The sequence below is a fragment of the Mercurialis annua genome, linkage group LG2, assembly GCF_937616625.2.
Source record: "Mercurialis annua linkage group LG2, ddMerAnnu1.2, whole genome shotgun sequence".
In the NCBI taxonomy this organism is placed as follows: Eukaryota; Viridiplantae; Streptophyta; class Magnoliopsida; order Malpighiales; family Euphorbiaceae; genus Mercurialis; species Mercurialis annua.
The window spans coordinates 51,594,187-51,609,367 of record NC_065571.1 but is presented as its reverse complement, the minus strand read 5'-3'; positions in this window follow the sequence as shown (position 1 = coordinate 51,609,367).

Below are 15,181 nucleotides of genomic sequence, written 5' to 3'. Positions count from 1 at the left end.
TATCATTAGTTAAATGTAAACTTTAAAAAATTAATTCTTTGAATAAAAAATAAAAATTTATTTATTTACTTTTTTATAAATTTTTAAAATAAATTTATAAATATAAGTTACGTACTATATAGGTGTCAATCGGTTCATAAATACATAAATTTTGGAAAGTACACTTCTCAAAACAAATTATTTAAGTAGTTAGTTATATAGGTAGTAGTACTTTTTTTTATTCAACTTTTCGATAAATATTTTTATTTTTATGATAATTATAAATAACTCATGAATTCTATATAAATTAGTATAATTTTATTAACTTCTTTTAAAGTTTACGATTTTATTTCCATCAATATTTTTATTTTGCAAACGGCAAGCTATACAATTATCATAATTCCATGTGACAAAACAACTCATCATCCACCTATGAAACACATCGTTTCATTACGAGAACTGATTTCAAATAAATTCATAATTTTACACAAAAAATATAATTATATCACGTTATTAAATGTTTTATCGGTCACGTCCGCTAAAAATCGTTGAATTTTAAAAAGATGATATAATTATTAAAAAAATGGTGGGTAAAATCACCAACTTTAAAAGGCTATAGTAAAATTATAATATCATGTAAATATCATAAAGTTATTTATAATTAATATCTATTTACTCAACTGAATATGAAAAAATTTATTATATAATATAGGGTTTTTGATATTTGGGTGCCTCATATGCACCCAAATTTCCATTGTTGTGCCTCTTTTGGAATTAATTCCAAAAGAGTGCCTGGACGTTCCGCATTCTAAAAATGCGGAACATGTGGTGTTCCGCATTCCTAGAATGCAGAACACCACTAATTTTGACCCAAATTAGTGGTGTTCCGCATTCTAGGAATGCGGAACCCCACATGTTCCGCATTCTAGGAATGCGGAACCCCACATGTTCCGCATTTCTAGAATGCGGAACATGTGGGTCCAGACACTCATTCGGAATTATTTTCGAAAGAGGCACTGATCCGGAAATTTGGGTGCCTTTGAAACACCCAAATATCAAAAACCCTATATTGTCCACACATGTACATTTTTTTGATAAATAGATGTGTGCTTCAGTTGCTAATATAGTGATGTGCATCATAAAATTTGTATTTTAATTAAAATTCTTGAATATCTTTATTTATAGGGTGAATTTTTATTTGTTCATTATTTAAGGATGAGATTTTAGCGTTTCTGGTAAGATTGAATCTCATGGTTCTGATATAACGCTATATATTGTTTGAGTTATAGTTTATTGGTTTAAAATACGAGTTAGTATGCCTTCTATATATTTTTTCTGAATATATGCCTTCTATATTAATAAGTATTTTTTTTAATAAGAATTGAAAACAGAAATGTTACTGTAGATCTTTTTTGACAAGTAAAATGTTAGTATATAACTATATATCCATCACTTGGGTTGGCACTTCACTTGTAAATAAGATTATTGACAATAACTTGATGGGAGGTGGATGGGATATAAGACCAACAATTATTTATTTTCACTTTCTAAAGTATGGAACATTTATTATTATCTTATTTATTTACTAATGTTGAATAATTTGTTTTATTTATTAATTAAAAAGTAAAGTAAACAAATAAATTATTATATAGTTTCTATTTTATTTTCATATCATCTAGTGGGATGCTAAAACTTTGTAGGCCGTCCTAATTTATCGGAATTTTATCCTAAAAATGATTCTATTTATTTAATATAAAAAAGATTTATAAATATTTGTATAGATAATAATAATGGATCTTACTATAATTTATTATATTCATTAGATTTTGATATATCGAAATATACACTTTCTAAATTTATTTATCATTGCTATTATAATATATAAATTCGGAATGATAGTATCATTATCGAATTTAAATATAAATATTGTAAAATATTTTGAATAAAAGTGGTAGAGATCTCAAAAACATTAAATAAAATTATGAACTAAAATTTGTATTTTAATAAACTAGGACAGATCATAAGAAAGGAATCAAGGGTGTGTTTTATAATATATTAAAGCTTTATTGCACATAAAAGAAGTGCAAGTGGTAGTAGCTATTTTAATTGTGATTATTGCACATATAGTAAATATATTGTTTTTTATTTATAAAGAAAATGTACTTTGCAGTGAAATCTTAGCACAATCTAGCTGTGGAATCGTTTGTTCAAAACGATCTAGCTGTCTATTTGTATCTACTACTTGCATTTAAGAATATTTATTTTCTATTTTTATTTAATTGTCGACTTTAAATTAAGGGTAATTCCATTCGAACCGAAAAATTTATGGACTCAAAATGTGCCGAAATAATTTTTTTTTTTTGCAAATAAAATCTCGAATGAATTTACCCTTACAAATAAATCCTTTTCATTTATGATTTGATAATTACTCTTTTTTGAAAATAAGGAATTTAAATAAATAGGTAAAGACTTTGTCATAAATTGCTCTTTTATTTATTATAGAAAGAGCAATTAATGGCTTTATTAATATATTACTTGGTCATTATAATTCATTAGATTAATGAGATTAAATTTTGTTATAATATTTTGATTCTCTTAACACATGTCTACAATTTTATACGAAATATAATATAAGATATATATATAAGATATATTTATTCGTTGATTCAATAATAAATGATGGAGTCTGCCTTCTGAACCGGTGAGTGAACCTGCAAAACAGGGTAGAAGCTAACCGGACGGTGGTTGTCCGATTAACTCTCCGATGCTAAAGTCAGTTTAGAGCTTTGAGCAGCGTTTTGAGTATATGAATGTAATTGTGATTCTAGGCATACCTCGTGCTCCTTTTATAGTAGTCGAATATACCTAGTGGAGTTGTATTAGGCAGGTGAATCCTACTTTGTAGGGATTCGGCCGTATCGTAGAGATTCTCCTGATTTGTCGGGATCTACCTTAATCTGATAAGAATCCTATTTAGGAACGTCTTCCTAAATAGTCTTATCTTCCTAAAGTAGAGCTTATCCTTCCATATGTAGTGTTTGTATCCAAATAGGACAAGATTTCCATATTTAATCGTTTACCCGAATCCCGGACTCGAAGCGCTCTCGGCGGATCACGCGGGATTCGGTCTTTATGTCTCCGAATCTAAAGAGATTCGGCATTTCCTTCATATCTTTGGATCTTCAGGGAGAGTCCGGTATCACCTGAGAGTAGATCTCCTGTAACTCGGCTCCATTATACTTACAGTAGGATTCGGTATCCATCATTAGCCCCCCCGCAAGTGAGCTGAAGTAGTTTGGCATTTATGCCTTAGTGGATTTTAGCTCTTTTGGAGCTGAGTTCTTTTATACGGGCGAGTCGTTTCATATGTTTGTGGGCGACGTTTCATCTTTAGTAAGATTCTGCGTTGCCACGTGTTGCCCATCAGTAGAGGGTTATGACTGGATGAATGACAAGTGTCTTCGTGCGTTATTAGTTGGTCCTTATTTGTAGGCTATATAATTGCTCATTTTCTTTCATTTTCTTTCTTCTTCAACCTTTGCTTTCTCTGTAACTGCTAACCTTCGATTTCTTCAAGCTTTCTGTGGGTTTCCTTCTTCTGCTGTCAAGATTCCTCGTTTTCAAGTTGCTCCTTACCTTTCTTTTGATCCTGCGTATTTGCTTGCGAGGTATTTTACCTTTTCTCTAATTTAATTTCTTGGTAGTTTTTCAGTTTTGATTTTATTCCTTCTGTTCTTCTTGTTCTTCGTCTTGTTCTTCGTCTTTTCTTTTCTTTTGATCTTTTAGAGTTTTAATTTCATCATCATTCCGTGTTTCCCCCCCATTTTAAAAAATTTTAAAATGTCAGAAGTAACTGAGGGGGGCGAAGGGTGCTCGCGACGAGCTAGAATATACCCGGAGCTCCTTGTCAAGAGAGCAGATACTTTGTTATGCCGAGGAATTTAACTTTCCTGAGTCGTATGTTATTCTGAGACCGGCAAAATCGTATCGGGCGAATCATAGCACCGATTCGCCTATTAAGATAGTAATTTTTCATGAACAGCTTTTAGCGGGTCTTAGGTTTCCCTTAGAGTCTTTAATCGTAGAGGTCTGTCATAATTTAGGTGTTCCGTTGGGTCAACTGCATCCGAACGCGATTCGCCTTCTTTGTTCTTTTATGGAATAGTGTAGGGTTCGGATGCAGGAGCCTTCGCTTGCTCTTTTTAATTATTTTTATGTTTTCTCCCGCCGAAAGGGTGAGGAATTTATTTTTGCTGGTGGTCGACCGAATCGATCTCTTTTTAGTCTTCCTTCTTCTTTGAAGGGTTGGACCCCTAAGTTTTTCTTGGTTCAGCACTCTTCTTTCTCCTCTTTTTCGCGGAGTTTTACTTCTAGTAAGGTTTCGCTTACTAATGTACCTGATCTGGATGATGGGGAGAAGGACTTCGCCCTGTCTTTGCTGTCGGATTGTCGTTTTGATAAGCCCAAGTACAGCGTTCTTTTAGAACAGTATTTGAGTCGCCGTGAAATACTTTTGGCGGGTCTTCCTTTAGAAGGTATTTTTCTAATCTTTTGTTGTTATGTTTTTGTTTTGTAGGATGTCGACTTCTCTTGAACATTTGCTTGACAATTTTCATGTCGATATGACTGTAGATATGGGCGAGGTCACCAGTGGCGTTCCTAATCCGTCTACGATCGCCGTACCGGATCCAACGCCTGATTCGGTGGATCTTGGTCCTGCTTCCGGCGATCAAGTTCCTGCTGCGACTTCTGAGTCGCCTTTGCTTCCTTCGAAGGAATCAGCTCCTTCTCTGAAGGGGTTGCCTACCGGTGGTCAGAAACGTCCTGCTGAGGACCAGGCTGGAGCTTCTGCCAAGCGTCCCAAGAAGAAGAAATCTTCTGGGGTGTCTATCGAGGAGGCACCTCGGTTTGCGGCTTGGGCGGACGCACAAGATCCGCCTCGACTTTCAAACGTTGCCATTCTTCATGCTTGCATGGAGAATATTATGATAAAAGAGGACATTGAGTCCATTGATCGCGAACATGGCGATAATTTGGCCGAGTTCGCCTGTCTCGACGGTTTTTCGGTATGCTTTTTTTTTTTTTTTTTTTGTTTTATATTATGATTTGCTTCTCCTTTTTTCTTATTTGTTGCTTTCTTTCTCAGGTGGTCCAGTCCATCGCTGTTTTGGAGCGCCGCCGAAGGGATGCGGTGGATCAACTGAAGAAGCTTCAGAAGGATTCCGAATCCTGGCTCTCCGAGAGACAGAAGATGGAGGAGGAGGCTGGCGAGGCGACTGGTCTGATCCAGCAGCTGAGGTCTTCCGTATCTGCCAAGACTCGGGAGATTTCCGCTTTAGAGGCTCGGGTTCGAACTTTGTCCGAGGAAGTCGAGTCTCTACAATCTTCTTCAGGTGCTCTCACTAAGGAGAGGGATGATCTGAAGAAAGAAGAGGGGCGTCTCCGCCGGCGATTGGGTGACTCTGGGAGCTTTTATTCCCAAGTCATGACTCAATACCGGTTGGCGATCGGGGCAAAGCTGCGGGAGCAGAATCCTGGCGTCGATCTTTCTGGAGTCAATCAGTTGGATCCTGCTTCTTTGGCGAAGGAGGTGAAGGCGAAGCTTGATAAGCAGAAGCAAGATGCTCTGAAGAAGGCTTAATTTTTATTTTCTTCTTTCTGTATTTTTGCTTTTTTGTATTTTTGCTTTTGCCTTATTTTTGTATTGGGTCGTAGGCGGATCCTTTGTAATTTTGCTTCTGTTAATATAATGATCTTTTGACCATTGCTTTTCTTTAGTTGTAGAGTTAATCTAAACTCATTTGTTATTTTGAGAAGTTAATCTAAACTTCTGCTGGTGTAATTTATTTGTAGGTCCGAACGGATCCTTTTATTTATTTGACTCGGACGAGTCTAAATTATTTTTAACCAAGATTCAAACGACTCTTGTTAAATTGTATGTATTAGGTCTCGAGCGAGCCTATAAGATTTGTTTCGCCAAATCGCCTTTTATTTCAAAAATGGAAATAAGTACATGCCATGAATTAATTTATTGATAATACTTTCTCAGGTGTTCTACATTCCAATATCTGGGTACCATGGACCCAGTTATTGTCTTTAGTCTATATGCGCCTTTGCCAGTAGCTTCTTCTATGATGAAGGGGCCTTCCCAATTAGCCTGCATTTTCTTTACTCCTGCGTTTCCTCTGCCAACTTCCGCGTTTCGTAAGACCAGATCGCCTCTTTGAAATTCTCTAAAATTCATTCTTTTGTTATGGTATCTTGCAGCTTGCTTCTTGTATGTAGCGGCTCGGACTGCCGCTTCATCCCTTCTCTCCTCTAGTAGGTCTAGACATAGTCTTGTTCTAGCCTCATTAGTTACTTCTTCTAGATAGTTTACTCTGATACTGGGTATACCAATTTCTACTGGAATTACTGCTTCAGTGCCGTAGGCGAGCCTGAAAGGTGTTTCGCCAGTTCCTTTTCTAGGAGTTGTTCTGTATGCCCATAGAACGCTGTATAATTCTTCTGCCCAGTTCTCCTTATACTGAGAAAGTCTCTTTTTTATTCCTTGTGCTATGGTTCGGTTGGTGATTTCTGTCATTCCGTTTGTCTGAGGGTGCGCCACCGAAGTAAATTTCAAATTGATCATTAGTCCTTTGCAAAATGCCTTGAACCGCTTGCAATTGAATTGTTTGCCGTTGTCTGCTATTACAGTGTGGGGTATGCCGAATCGGCATATTACTTCGTTCTTGAAGAATTCCTCTACTTTGGCTGCGGTGATGGTTGCGACAGGCGCTACCTCTACCCATTTTGTGAAGTGCTCTATTGCGACGATTAGGAATTTCACTTGATGTTTACCCGTTTCGAACGGTCCAACTATGTCAATCCCCCAAGTGGCGAACGGCCATGGGCTTTCCATTGATCCTTGAGGCACTGCTGGTACACGACTGACGTTGTCGTGTCTTTGGCATTTATCACATTTCTTGACTAATGCTTTTGCGTCTTCTTTGATGGTCGGCCAGTAGTATCCCTGGAGTATTGTTTTTCTTGCTATGGTGACTGCTCCTTCGTGCGCGCCGCATATTCCTTCGTGGATTTCCTTTAAGATGGATTCTCCTGTCTGAGGCGAGACGCACCTAGACCATGGATGAGTTAATGAGGTTCGGTAAAGAACTCCGTTGTGAAAAGAGTAGTTGGCAGATTTTCTGATGGTGCGAATGGATTCGACTTTGTCTGTTGGTAACTCGCCGCAGTCTAGATATTTGATCAGTGGAGTCATCCAGGAGTCGGCCTCCTCGATTGCCATGACTTCTGTTTTTCTGGTGCTTGGCGATTCGAGAATTTCCTTTAACTGCATTTTAGCGAATAGATCTCCGAGTTCTGACGCTGATTTGGCGATGGCGTCGGCTTCGGTGTTTTCCTCTCTCGGGATTTGAATGATTTCTCATTGTCCTCCTTGTGCTTCCAGCTGTTGGAGCTGTGTTTTGACTTGACTCAGGTATTCGATCATCCCTGTTTCTTTGGCTTGATATTCTCCCTTGACCTGATTTACCACCAGTTGGGAGTCGCTATAGATCTTTAGGATTTCCGTTCTTATTTCTAATGCGAGGCCGAGGCCTGCGATTAGGGCTTCATACTCAGCTACATTGTTGCTGGCGGCGAATTGGATGTTTACTCCATATTCGATTCTGATTTTTTCGGGTCCTCTGAGGATGTCTCCTGCTCCAGCTCCTTTTTCATTCGACGCTCCATCTACGTGGAGTTCCCATACCAAGGCTGGTTTGGGTTGGCCAGTCTCGGTTGGAGTTATTTCTGCTACGAAGTCCGCCAAAGCTTGTGCTTTTAGAGTCGGACGAGGTTCGTATCTTATGTCGTGTTCGCTGAGTTGGATGGACCAGTGGACTAATCTTCCGGAAGTTTCTGGTCGTTGGATCGCCTTTCGCAATGGTTGATTTGTTCTTACCACAACGTTGTGACTTTGGAAGTAGTATCTCAGCTTTTTAGCTGTGGTCAATACGGCAAGTGCCATTTTTTCGATCTCGGGGTATCGTGTCTCCGCGCCCTTCAGGACTCGACTAATGTAGTAGATTGGCTTCATCTCGCTATCTTCTTCCCTTACCAGCACTGTCCCGATGGTCTCGTGCGTGGTGCTGATGTATATGTATAGTGTCTCCCCTTTCAGCGGTCTGCTTAGCAATGGAGGGGTGACAAGGAACTTCTTTATTTCTTCAAAAGCGTTCTCGCAGTCTTCATTCCATTCAAATTTTTGTGTTCCTTTGAGGGCTTTGAAGAAAGGCAAGCATCTTTTTGCTGAGCAAGACATGAATCTACCGAGTGCTGTGATTCGCCCGTTGAGTTTTTGAACTTCATTTATGCTTCTTGGTGCCTTCATGTCCATGATTGCCTTGATCTTTTCGGGGTTCGCCTCTATTCCTCTTTGAGATATCATAAATCCCAAGAATTTCCCGCCTTGTACGCCGAACGTGCATTTGTCAGGGTTCAGCTTCATTCCAAACTTATTCAGTATGTTGAATGTTTCTTCAAGATCTTTTGCATGGGTTTCTTCCTTCTCGCTCTTGATGATTAGGTCGTCTACATACACCTGGACTCGTTTTCCTATCTCGTCTTTGAACATGAAATTCATAAGTCTTTGGTATGTTGCTCCAGCATTTTTCAAGCCGAAAGGCATTGCCGTGTAGCAGTAAGTTCCTCCCTCCGTGATGAATGAAGTCTTTTCCTGGTCTTGCTCCTTCATCTGAATTTGGTGGTAGCCTTGAGCTGCGTCGGCTAGGCTATACATCGCGTGTCCAGCAGTAGAGTCCACGAGTTGATCGATATCTGGGAGAGGGTAGCTATCTTTAGGACACGCTTTATTTAGATCGGTGTAATCCACACACATTCTATTTTTTCCGTTGCCTTTCTTTACGATAACTACGTTAGCTACCCATTCGGGGTAGTGGACTTCTCGTATGAATCCTGCTTTCTCCAGTTTTTCTACTTCTTCAGCGATTATTTTATGTTTTTCTTCCGAGAACTTCCTTTTCTTTTGCTTCACTGGGTTCGCCGCTTCTGCTACATTTAGATCATGAGTAATGACTTGGGGGTCTATCCCGACTATTTCTGATGCGTTAGCAGCGAAGGTTTTGACGTTGTTTTTCAGCATGGCCGTGATTTCGCTTTCGATCTTTGGGTTCATGTTTGCGCCGAGATTTACTCTTTTCTCCTTGTCGAGTTGGAGTTTCTTTGTTTCGCCTTCGGGTGCTGTTTCTTTTTCTTCGATGTCGTGATTAAGGATTTCTTCTATTGCCATTGCTTCGCCTGATTCTTTTATTGCTTGCTCGTAGCACTTTTTCGCCTCGGCTCGGTTTCCTTGTATCGTGATAATTCCTTGTTTCGTCGGTATCTTCATGGTTAGTGCCTTTATGCTTGTCACGGCAGCTGAGTCGTGGAGGAATGGTCTCCCCAGTATTGCGTTGTATGGCAGGTCGATTTCTACGACGCTAAACCGTGTAGGTAATTCCTCGCTTTTCCTTGTCCTTCCTAGCTTGACGTCGAGAGTAATTGTTCCGTTGGGCTTAATTGGCAAGCCCCCAAATCCTACCACAGGCGTGGCATTTCTTTTTAGTTCCGCTAGGTCTCCTCCTAGGCTTTCGTAGGCCTTTTTTGTTATTAGGTTTATTGCGCTTCCTTCATCGATCAGGATTCTCTCAATGTTCCAGTGTTCGATGATCATGGCCACTACCAGAGCTTCGTTGTGCTCTTCAGCTATTCTCCCGAAGTCCTCCCCGTCAAAAGTTACTGGAGGAGGAGTTGAGAGTTCTGTTGCTTTTCGTTTTCTCTGTGACGTTTGATCCTTCAGGTTTACTCTTTCAGAAGTCATCTTCTTCAATGAGATTTGTTTTTGAGTTCAGAAAAGCTCCTTCTTTTGAAGTTTAGTTAAGCTTTTCCCACAGACGGCGCCAATTGATGGAGTCTGCCTTCTGAACCGGTGAGTGAACCTGCAAAACAGGGTAGAAGCTAACCGGACGGTGGTTGTCCGATTAACTCTCCGATGCTAAAGTCAGTTTAGAGCTTTGAGCAGCGTTTTGAGTATATGAATGTAATTGTGATTCTAGGCATACCTCGTGCTCCTTTTATAGTAGTCGAATATACCTAGTGGAGTTGTATTAGGCAGGTGAATCCTACTTTGTAGGGATTCGGCCGTATCGTAGAGATTCTCCTGATTTGTCGGGATCTACCTTAATCTGATAAGAATCCTATTTAGGAACGTCTTCCTAAATAGTCTTATCTTCCTAAAGTAGAGCTTATCCTTCCATATGTAGTGTTTGTGTCCAAATAGGACAAGATTTCCATATTTAATCGTTTACCCGAATCCCGGACTCGAAGCGCTCTCGGCGGATCACGCGGGATTCGGTCTTTATGTCTCCGAATCTAAAGAGATTCGGCATTTCCTTCATATCTTTGGATCTTCAGGGAGAGTCCGGTATCACCTGAGAGTAGATCTCCTGTAACTCGGCTCCATTATACTTACAGTAGAATTCGGTATCCATCAATAAATATAAGATATTTTTTGTAGTAGCAAAATTGTCCTTATCTACTAAGGATATGTAAAAAAACGACAAAATAAATTATTTGAATCGAATATCAAAAATTAAAACCGGAAAATATGTTTAATCAACAGATCGAATTGAGACCAAATTATACTAAACTCGAGTTCAAACTAAAATGTGTTATACAAGTTTTAAGTCGAGCTCGAATGAGTTTAAATTTTCAAGTTCAAACTTAAACTCAACTCGATTTGAATAAGAAAATAAAAACTATTATTAGTAATTATACATTTATTTTTTTTATTATAAAACATAAATTATGATGATTATGATGATTATATACCTAAATTTAGAGATATTAAAAATTGAGAATCACGAGCTTTTCGAGTTGATCTCGAACAACTCATATATCGTTTGACCTCGACATAAAACTTGTACAACATAATGAAACTCAAGACTTTGAATTGAGTTTTTGCGTAATTCGAATTCAACTTGACTTATTTATACTCATAATTTAAATAGCCATATTGGCTTGATCGTTGATTTTGTCTTTTACTTTTTCTTTTCTTTTTTTAAATTCATCATCAATGAAATATCAGGCCAATTTTTGTTGACTAGGACACCAAAATTTTATGTGGCATGACACGTGAGACGAAATATCCAACCAACTTGAACTCGAATGTATTATATAAGTTTGAACTCAAACTAGAACGAGTTTAAATTTTCAAGCTCGAACTCGAGTTCATATAACATCCCGAGAGGTAAAACTTGAATACAAAATCTCGATCAAGCTCAATTTGATTTCAATAAAAAAAATAAACAATCTCGATCAAACCACAATATCTATAGAAATAAAATAAAATTGTCCAAATAATTTCTTTTATCTAATATTATGCTTTTAATTATTAATTTTGATATACTCAAAAATATAAATGCATTGATAAATATAAACCCTAATACCCTAAACCCTAAACCCTACACCCTAAAATTCTAAATTTAAATAAATATAAAAGCATGTATAATTTAATTTATTATGACTTTAATTTTTTAATTTTTTTACCTTTTTAAATTATTTCTTTCTTTCTTTAACGTTTCCATACTAAAACTAATATAATAAATTGAAAGAATAGTTAGTCATTTATCATAGTCAAAAAAAATTAATAAATTGGGAATGCAATTTTATTTCTATTGAAAATATTATAGTGAGAGAAAATATATAGTCAATAGGAGAATACTTGTTAGTATGAATGGAGACGATATTGACCGCTCTTTTCCATATCTATAAAGGATAGTTTTTGAAATAAATCTCATCATATATCTTAACAAATATATATAGTAAATTATTAAATATAATATATATTTTTATATATTAATTTTAAATTTATATTTTCTTTTTTATTGTATAATTATAAATATAAAGCTGAAAAAATAGAATTAATATAATATCATTTTTTTATATATTAGTTTTAAATTTAATATCATTTAAAACTGAAAAATACAAAATTAATTATTAAATATAATACCATTTTTATATATTAGTTTAAAATTTATATTTATATTTTTTTATCTATAATTATTAATATAAAACTGCAAAAATGATATAAAACTTAAAAATGCAAAATAATCAATATAAATGTCATATAAAAAAATAATATTGATATAAAAAATGATATGAAATTATATATAAATTATAGAATGTGTATTCTTTTTAAATACTAATTATTATTATTTTAATTTTATAAAAATCACTAATCTAATGAATTATAATGACCAAATAATATATTAATGAAGCCATTAATTGCTCTTTCTATAATAAATAAAAGAGCAATTTATGACAAAATCTTTATCTATTTATGTAAATTTCTTATTTCCAAAAAAAAGTAATAATCAAATCATAAATGAAAAAGATTTATTTGTAAGATGTAAATTCATCCGAGACCTTATTTGCAAAAAAAATGGTTTCAGACCATTTTGTGTCTAAAAATTTTCGGGCTCTTTAGCATTGCCCTTAAATTAATTGCTAATATTAAAAAACTGTTTATGTAAGGATTATTGACAAAATAATTTTTATATTTTACCTTTTTAGCGATTTAAGCCGAATGTTTAAAACATGTTAAAATGAATTGCAATCTTTCAATTTTGTGCATTTTGTAGCTCAAATCGTTTTCTGGCAATTATTTACATACGTGGCAGCCATTTTAGATTCATGTACTTATTGCATATTGTATATTAAATTTTATCATTTTAAAAGGTTACAAAAAAATCATAACGTTTTGAGTTTTTGCACTATGTAGCCTAAAAAAGATGACAGATTGATCGAAATAGACTATCACTGAAGCATCAAAGTGTTGTCGGACTCTTCGGTTCGACTCACTCAAATTGTCCTGTGATTTCAGGTTTAAGAGAAGAAGCAGACTTGTTGAATCAAATAGTAAAAACCGTAAAATAAAGTAATACTCCATCCGTTCTTTAATGTCACTTTAGGCAAATATTTTTATCTATTAATAGTTGTCACTTTAGAATTGATTTGATTGAAAATTTGCCCCTTTAACTTGTAAGCAATAAAATTAACATATAAATTAACTTTGTGGGCAAATTAGTTACGAACTTGTTGATTATGGGCAATTAACCCCATTTTGGCAATTTGCCTCCTCAACTTGTAAGCTAATTGTTCCTTAAATTGGCAATTTGCCCTCTCAATTTGTAAATAATTTGTCCAAATGGGGTTAGTTGCCCAAAATCAACAAGTTCGTGACTAATTTACCTACAAAATTAATTTATGTGTTAATTGTCCACTGATTACAAGTTAAGGGGCAAATTGTCACTTAAGTCCTTTAGGATTTCTATGAGACTTTTACAATACTCATTCAAATTTAACTTTTTTATTTAATCACTTCATTAAATGGTAGTTCATTTTTCAAGGATAAATCATCCAATAGTGGGGTTAATAACAGACGAACCGGTAACCGGTCACATGTCCGGTTTTTAAAGTATATAGAACCGGAAATCTGGTCCAACCAGATTGGACCGGATTAAACCGGCTGGACCGGTTAAAACCGGTGAACCGGAAACCGAATGAACCGGCCGGTGCAATTGTAATTTTATTTTTTAGTATATTTTTAAAAATTATATATACTACAATTTTTAATTTTCTTACCTTTTTAATTTATTTTTTTCTTTCTTTAATGTTTTCATACTAAAATTAATAAAATCAACTAAAAGATCTTATATTTATGTAAATTGTTTAATATTTGATAACAAATCATGATAAATGGATTTAATTATTAATTGAGGTAAAAATGAAAAACTTACTATTAAATCAAATCATTTGTTTCCATGTCGACGATATTTATATTTCATTCATATTTAAGATTGACTAATGTGATTTTGGAAATATACTTATACTTTTTATTAGCTTAATTAAAAGTTATTTTTTTTTTATTTTTTATTTTGTATTTAGTATTAAATATTAATAAATAATAAATAATTCGAATTAATAATTAAAATTTCCAAATATTTTGTATTCAATATTAAATTTTAATAAATAATTTAATTACTTGCAAATGAGGATTTTTTAATATATAAATTAAATTAGTTGTTTATTTTCAATTTAACTAGAATCATATTCAAATCATATATGAGATTGAGCATCATTTAAAAATATGTTTATATTTAGCAATTTTAATTAACTAATAGTAGCAAGTTGACAATTTTAATATATATTTGTAATTATTGACAAATGAATAGGTTGTTTATTTGCTTCCATGTTGATTAGAATCAACTATTTAAAATTATATTTAAGGAAACATATTATGATTTTGAAATGATAAATTAATAAATTAAATAACATACCTAAATGAAACTATACAAATTAAATAATAAATATAATACATCTTCAATCCGGTCAGATTTAATTTTTAGACAAATATAAATTAAATAAAATTTTTTAAATAAAATTTTGCTTAATCTGGTTCGACCGGCGGTTAAACTGGTCAAACCGGTCTAACCTTGAACCAGGAGCCACACCGATTCGGTTTTTAAAACACTGGTTAATAATACTATTTTAAAATTAAATTTTTTAATAATTGAGTTTATAAATAGGGTTTAACTAGTTTTTATATTTATAATTTGAGACAAAATAAGCACTTCCTTAATCCTAACAATTTATCCAAAAGCGACAACTAGATAAAAACAGAGGAAGTATTATGAGCGGTGAGGAGATGATTTTTCAATTAAAACCGAAAATATCATCTTCTCGCACTCCAAAAGATGAAGATGAAAAGAAAGTTATTCCTATAGAGAATAGAGAGCAATTTTATTGGAAAGAGAGATTTTGTTAATTTTTATCTAATATAATTTATTAATTATTATTTTTTTATATATAGAAAATATATCTGTATTTCACTATAAATTAATTTTTTATATAAAAAATAATTAATTTATTATAAATTAATAATAATTTTAAACCTAAAAGTTTATATGATTCATTTTTAAACTTAAGGATTTAATTATCTAAAATCCACTATGAATATTTAAATACTCTTTAAACAATTACTCCCTCCGTCCCACAAAGATAGGCCACCTTTCTATTTTTGGCGTCCCAAATTATAGGCCACCTTCTAAATTTGGTAAGCAACTTACAAACTCAAAGTCTTATATACCCCTAATAAATT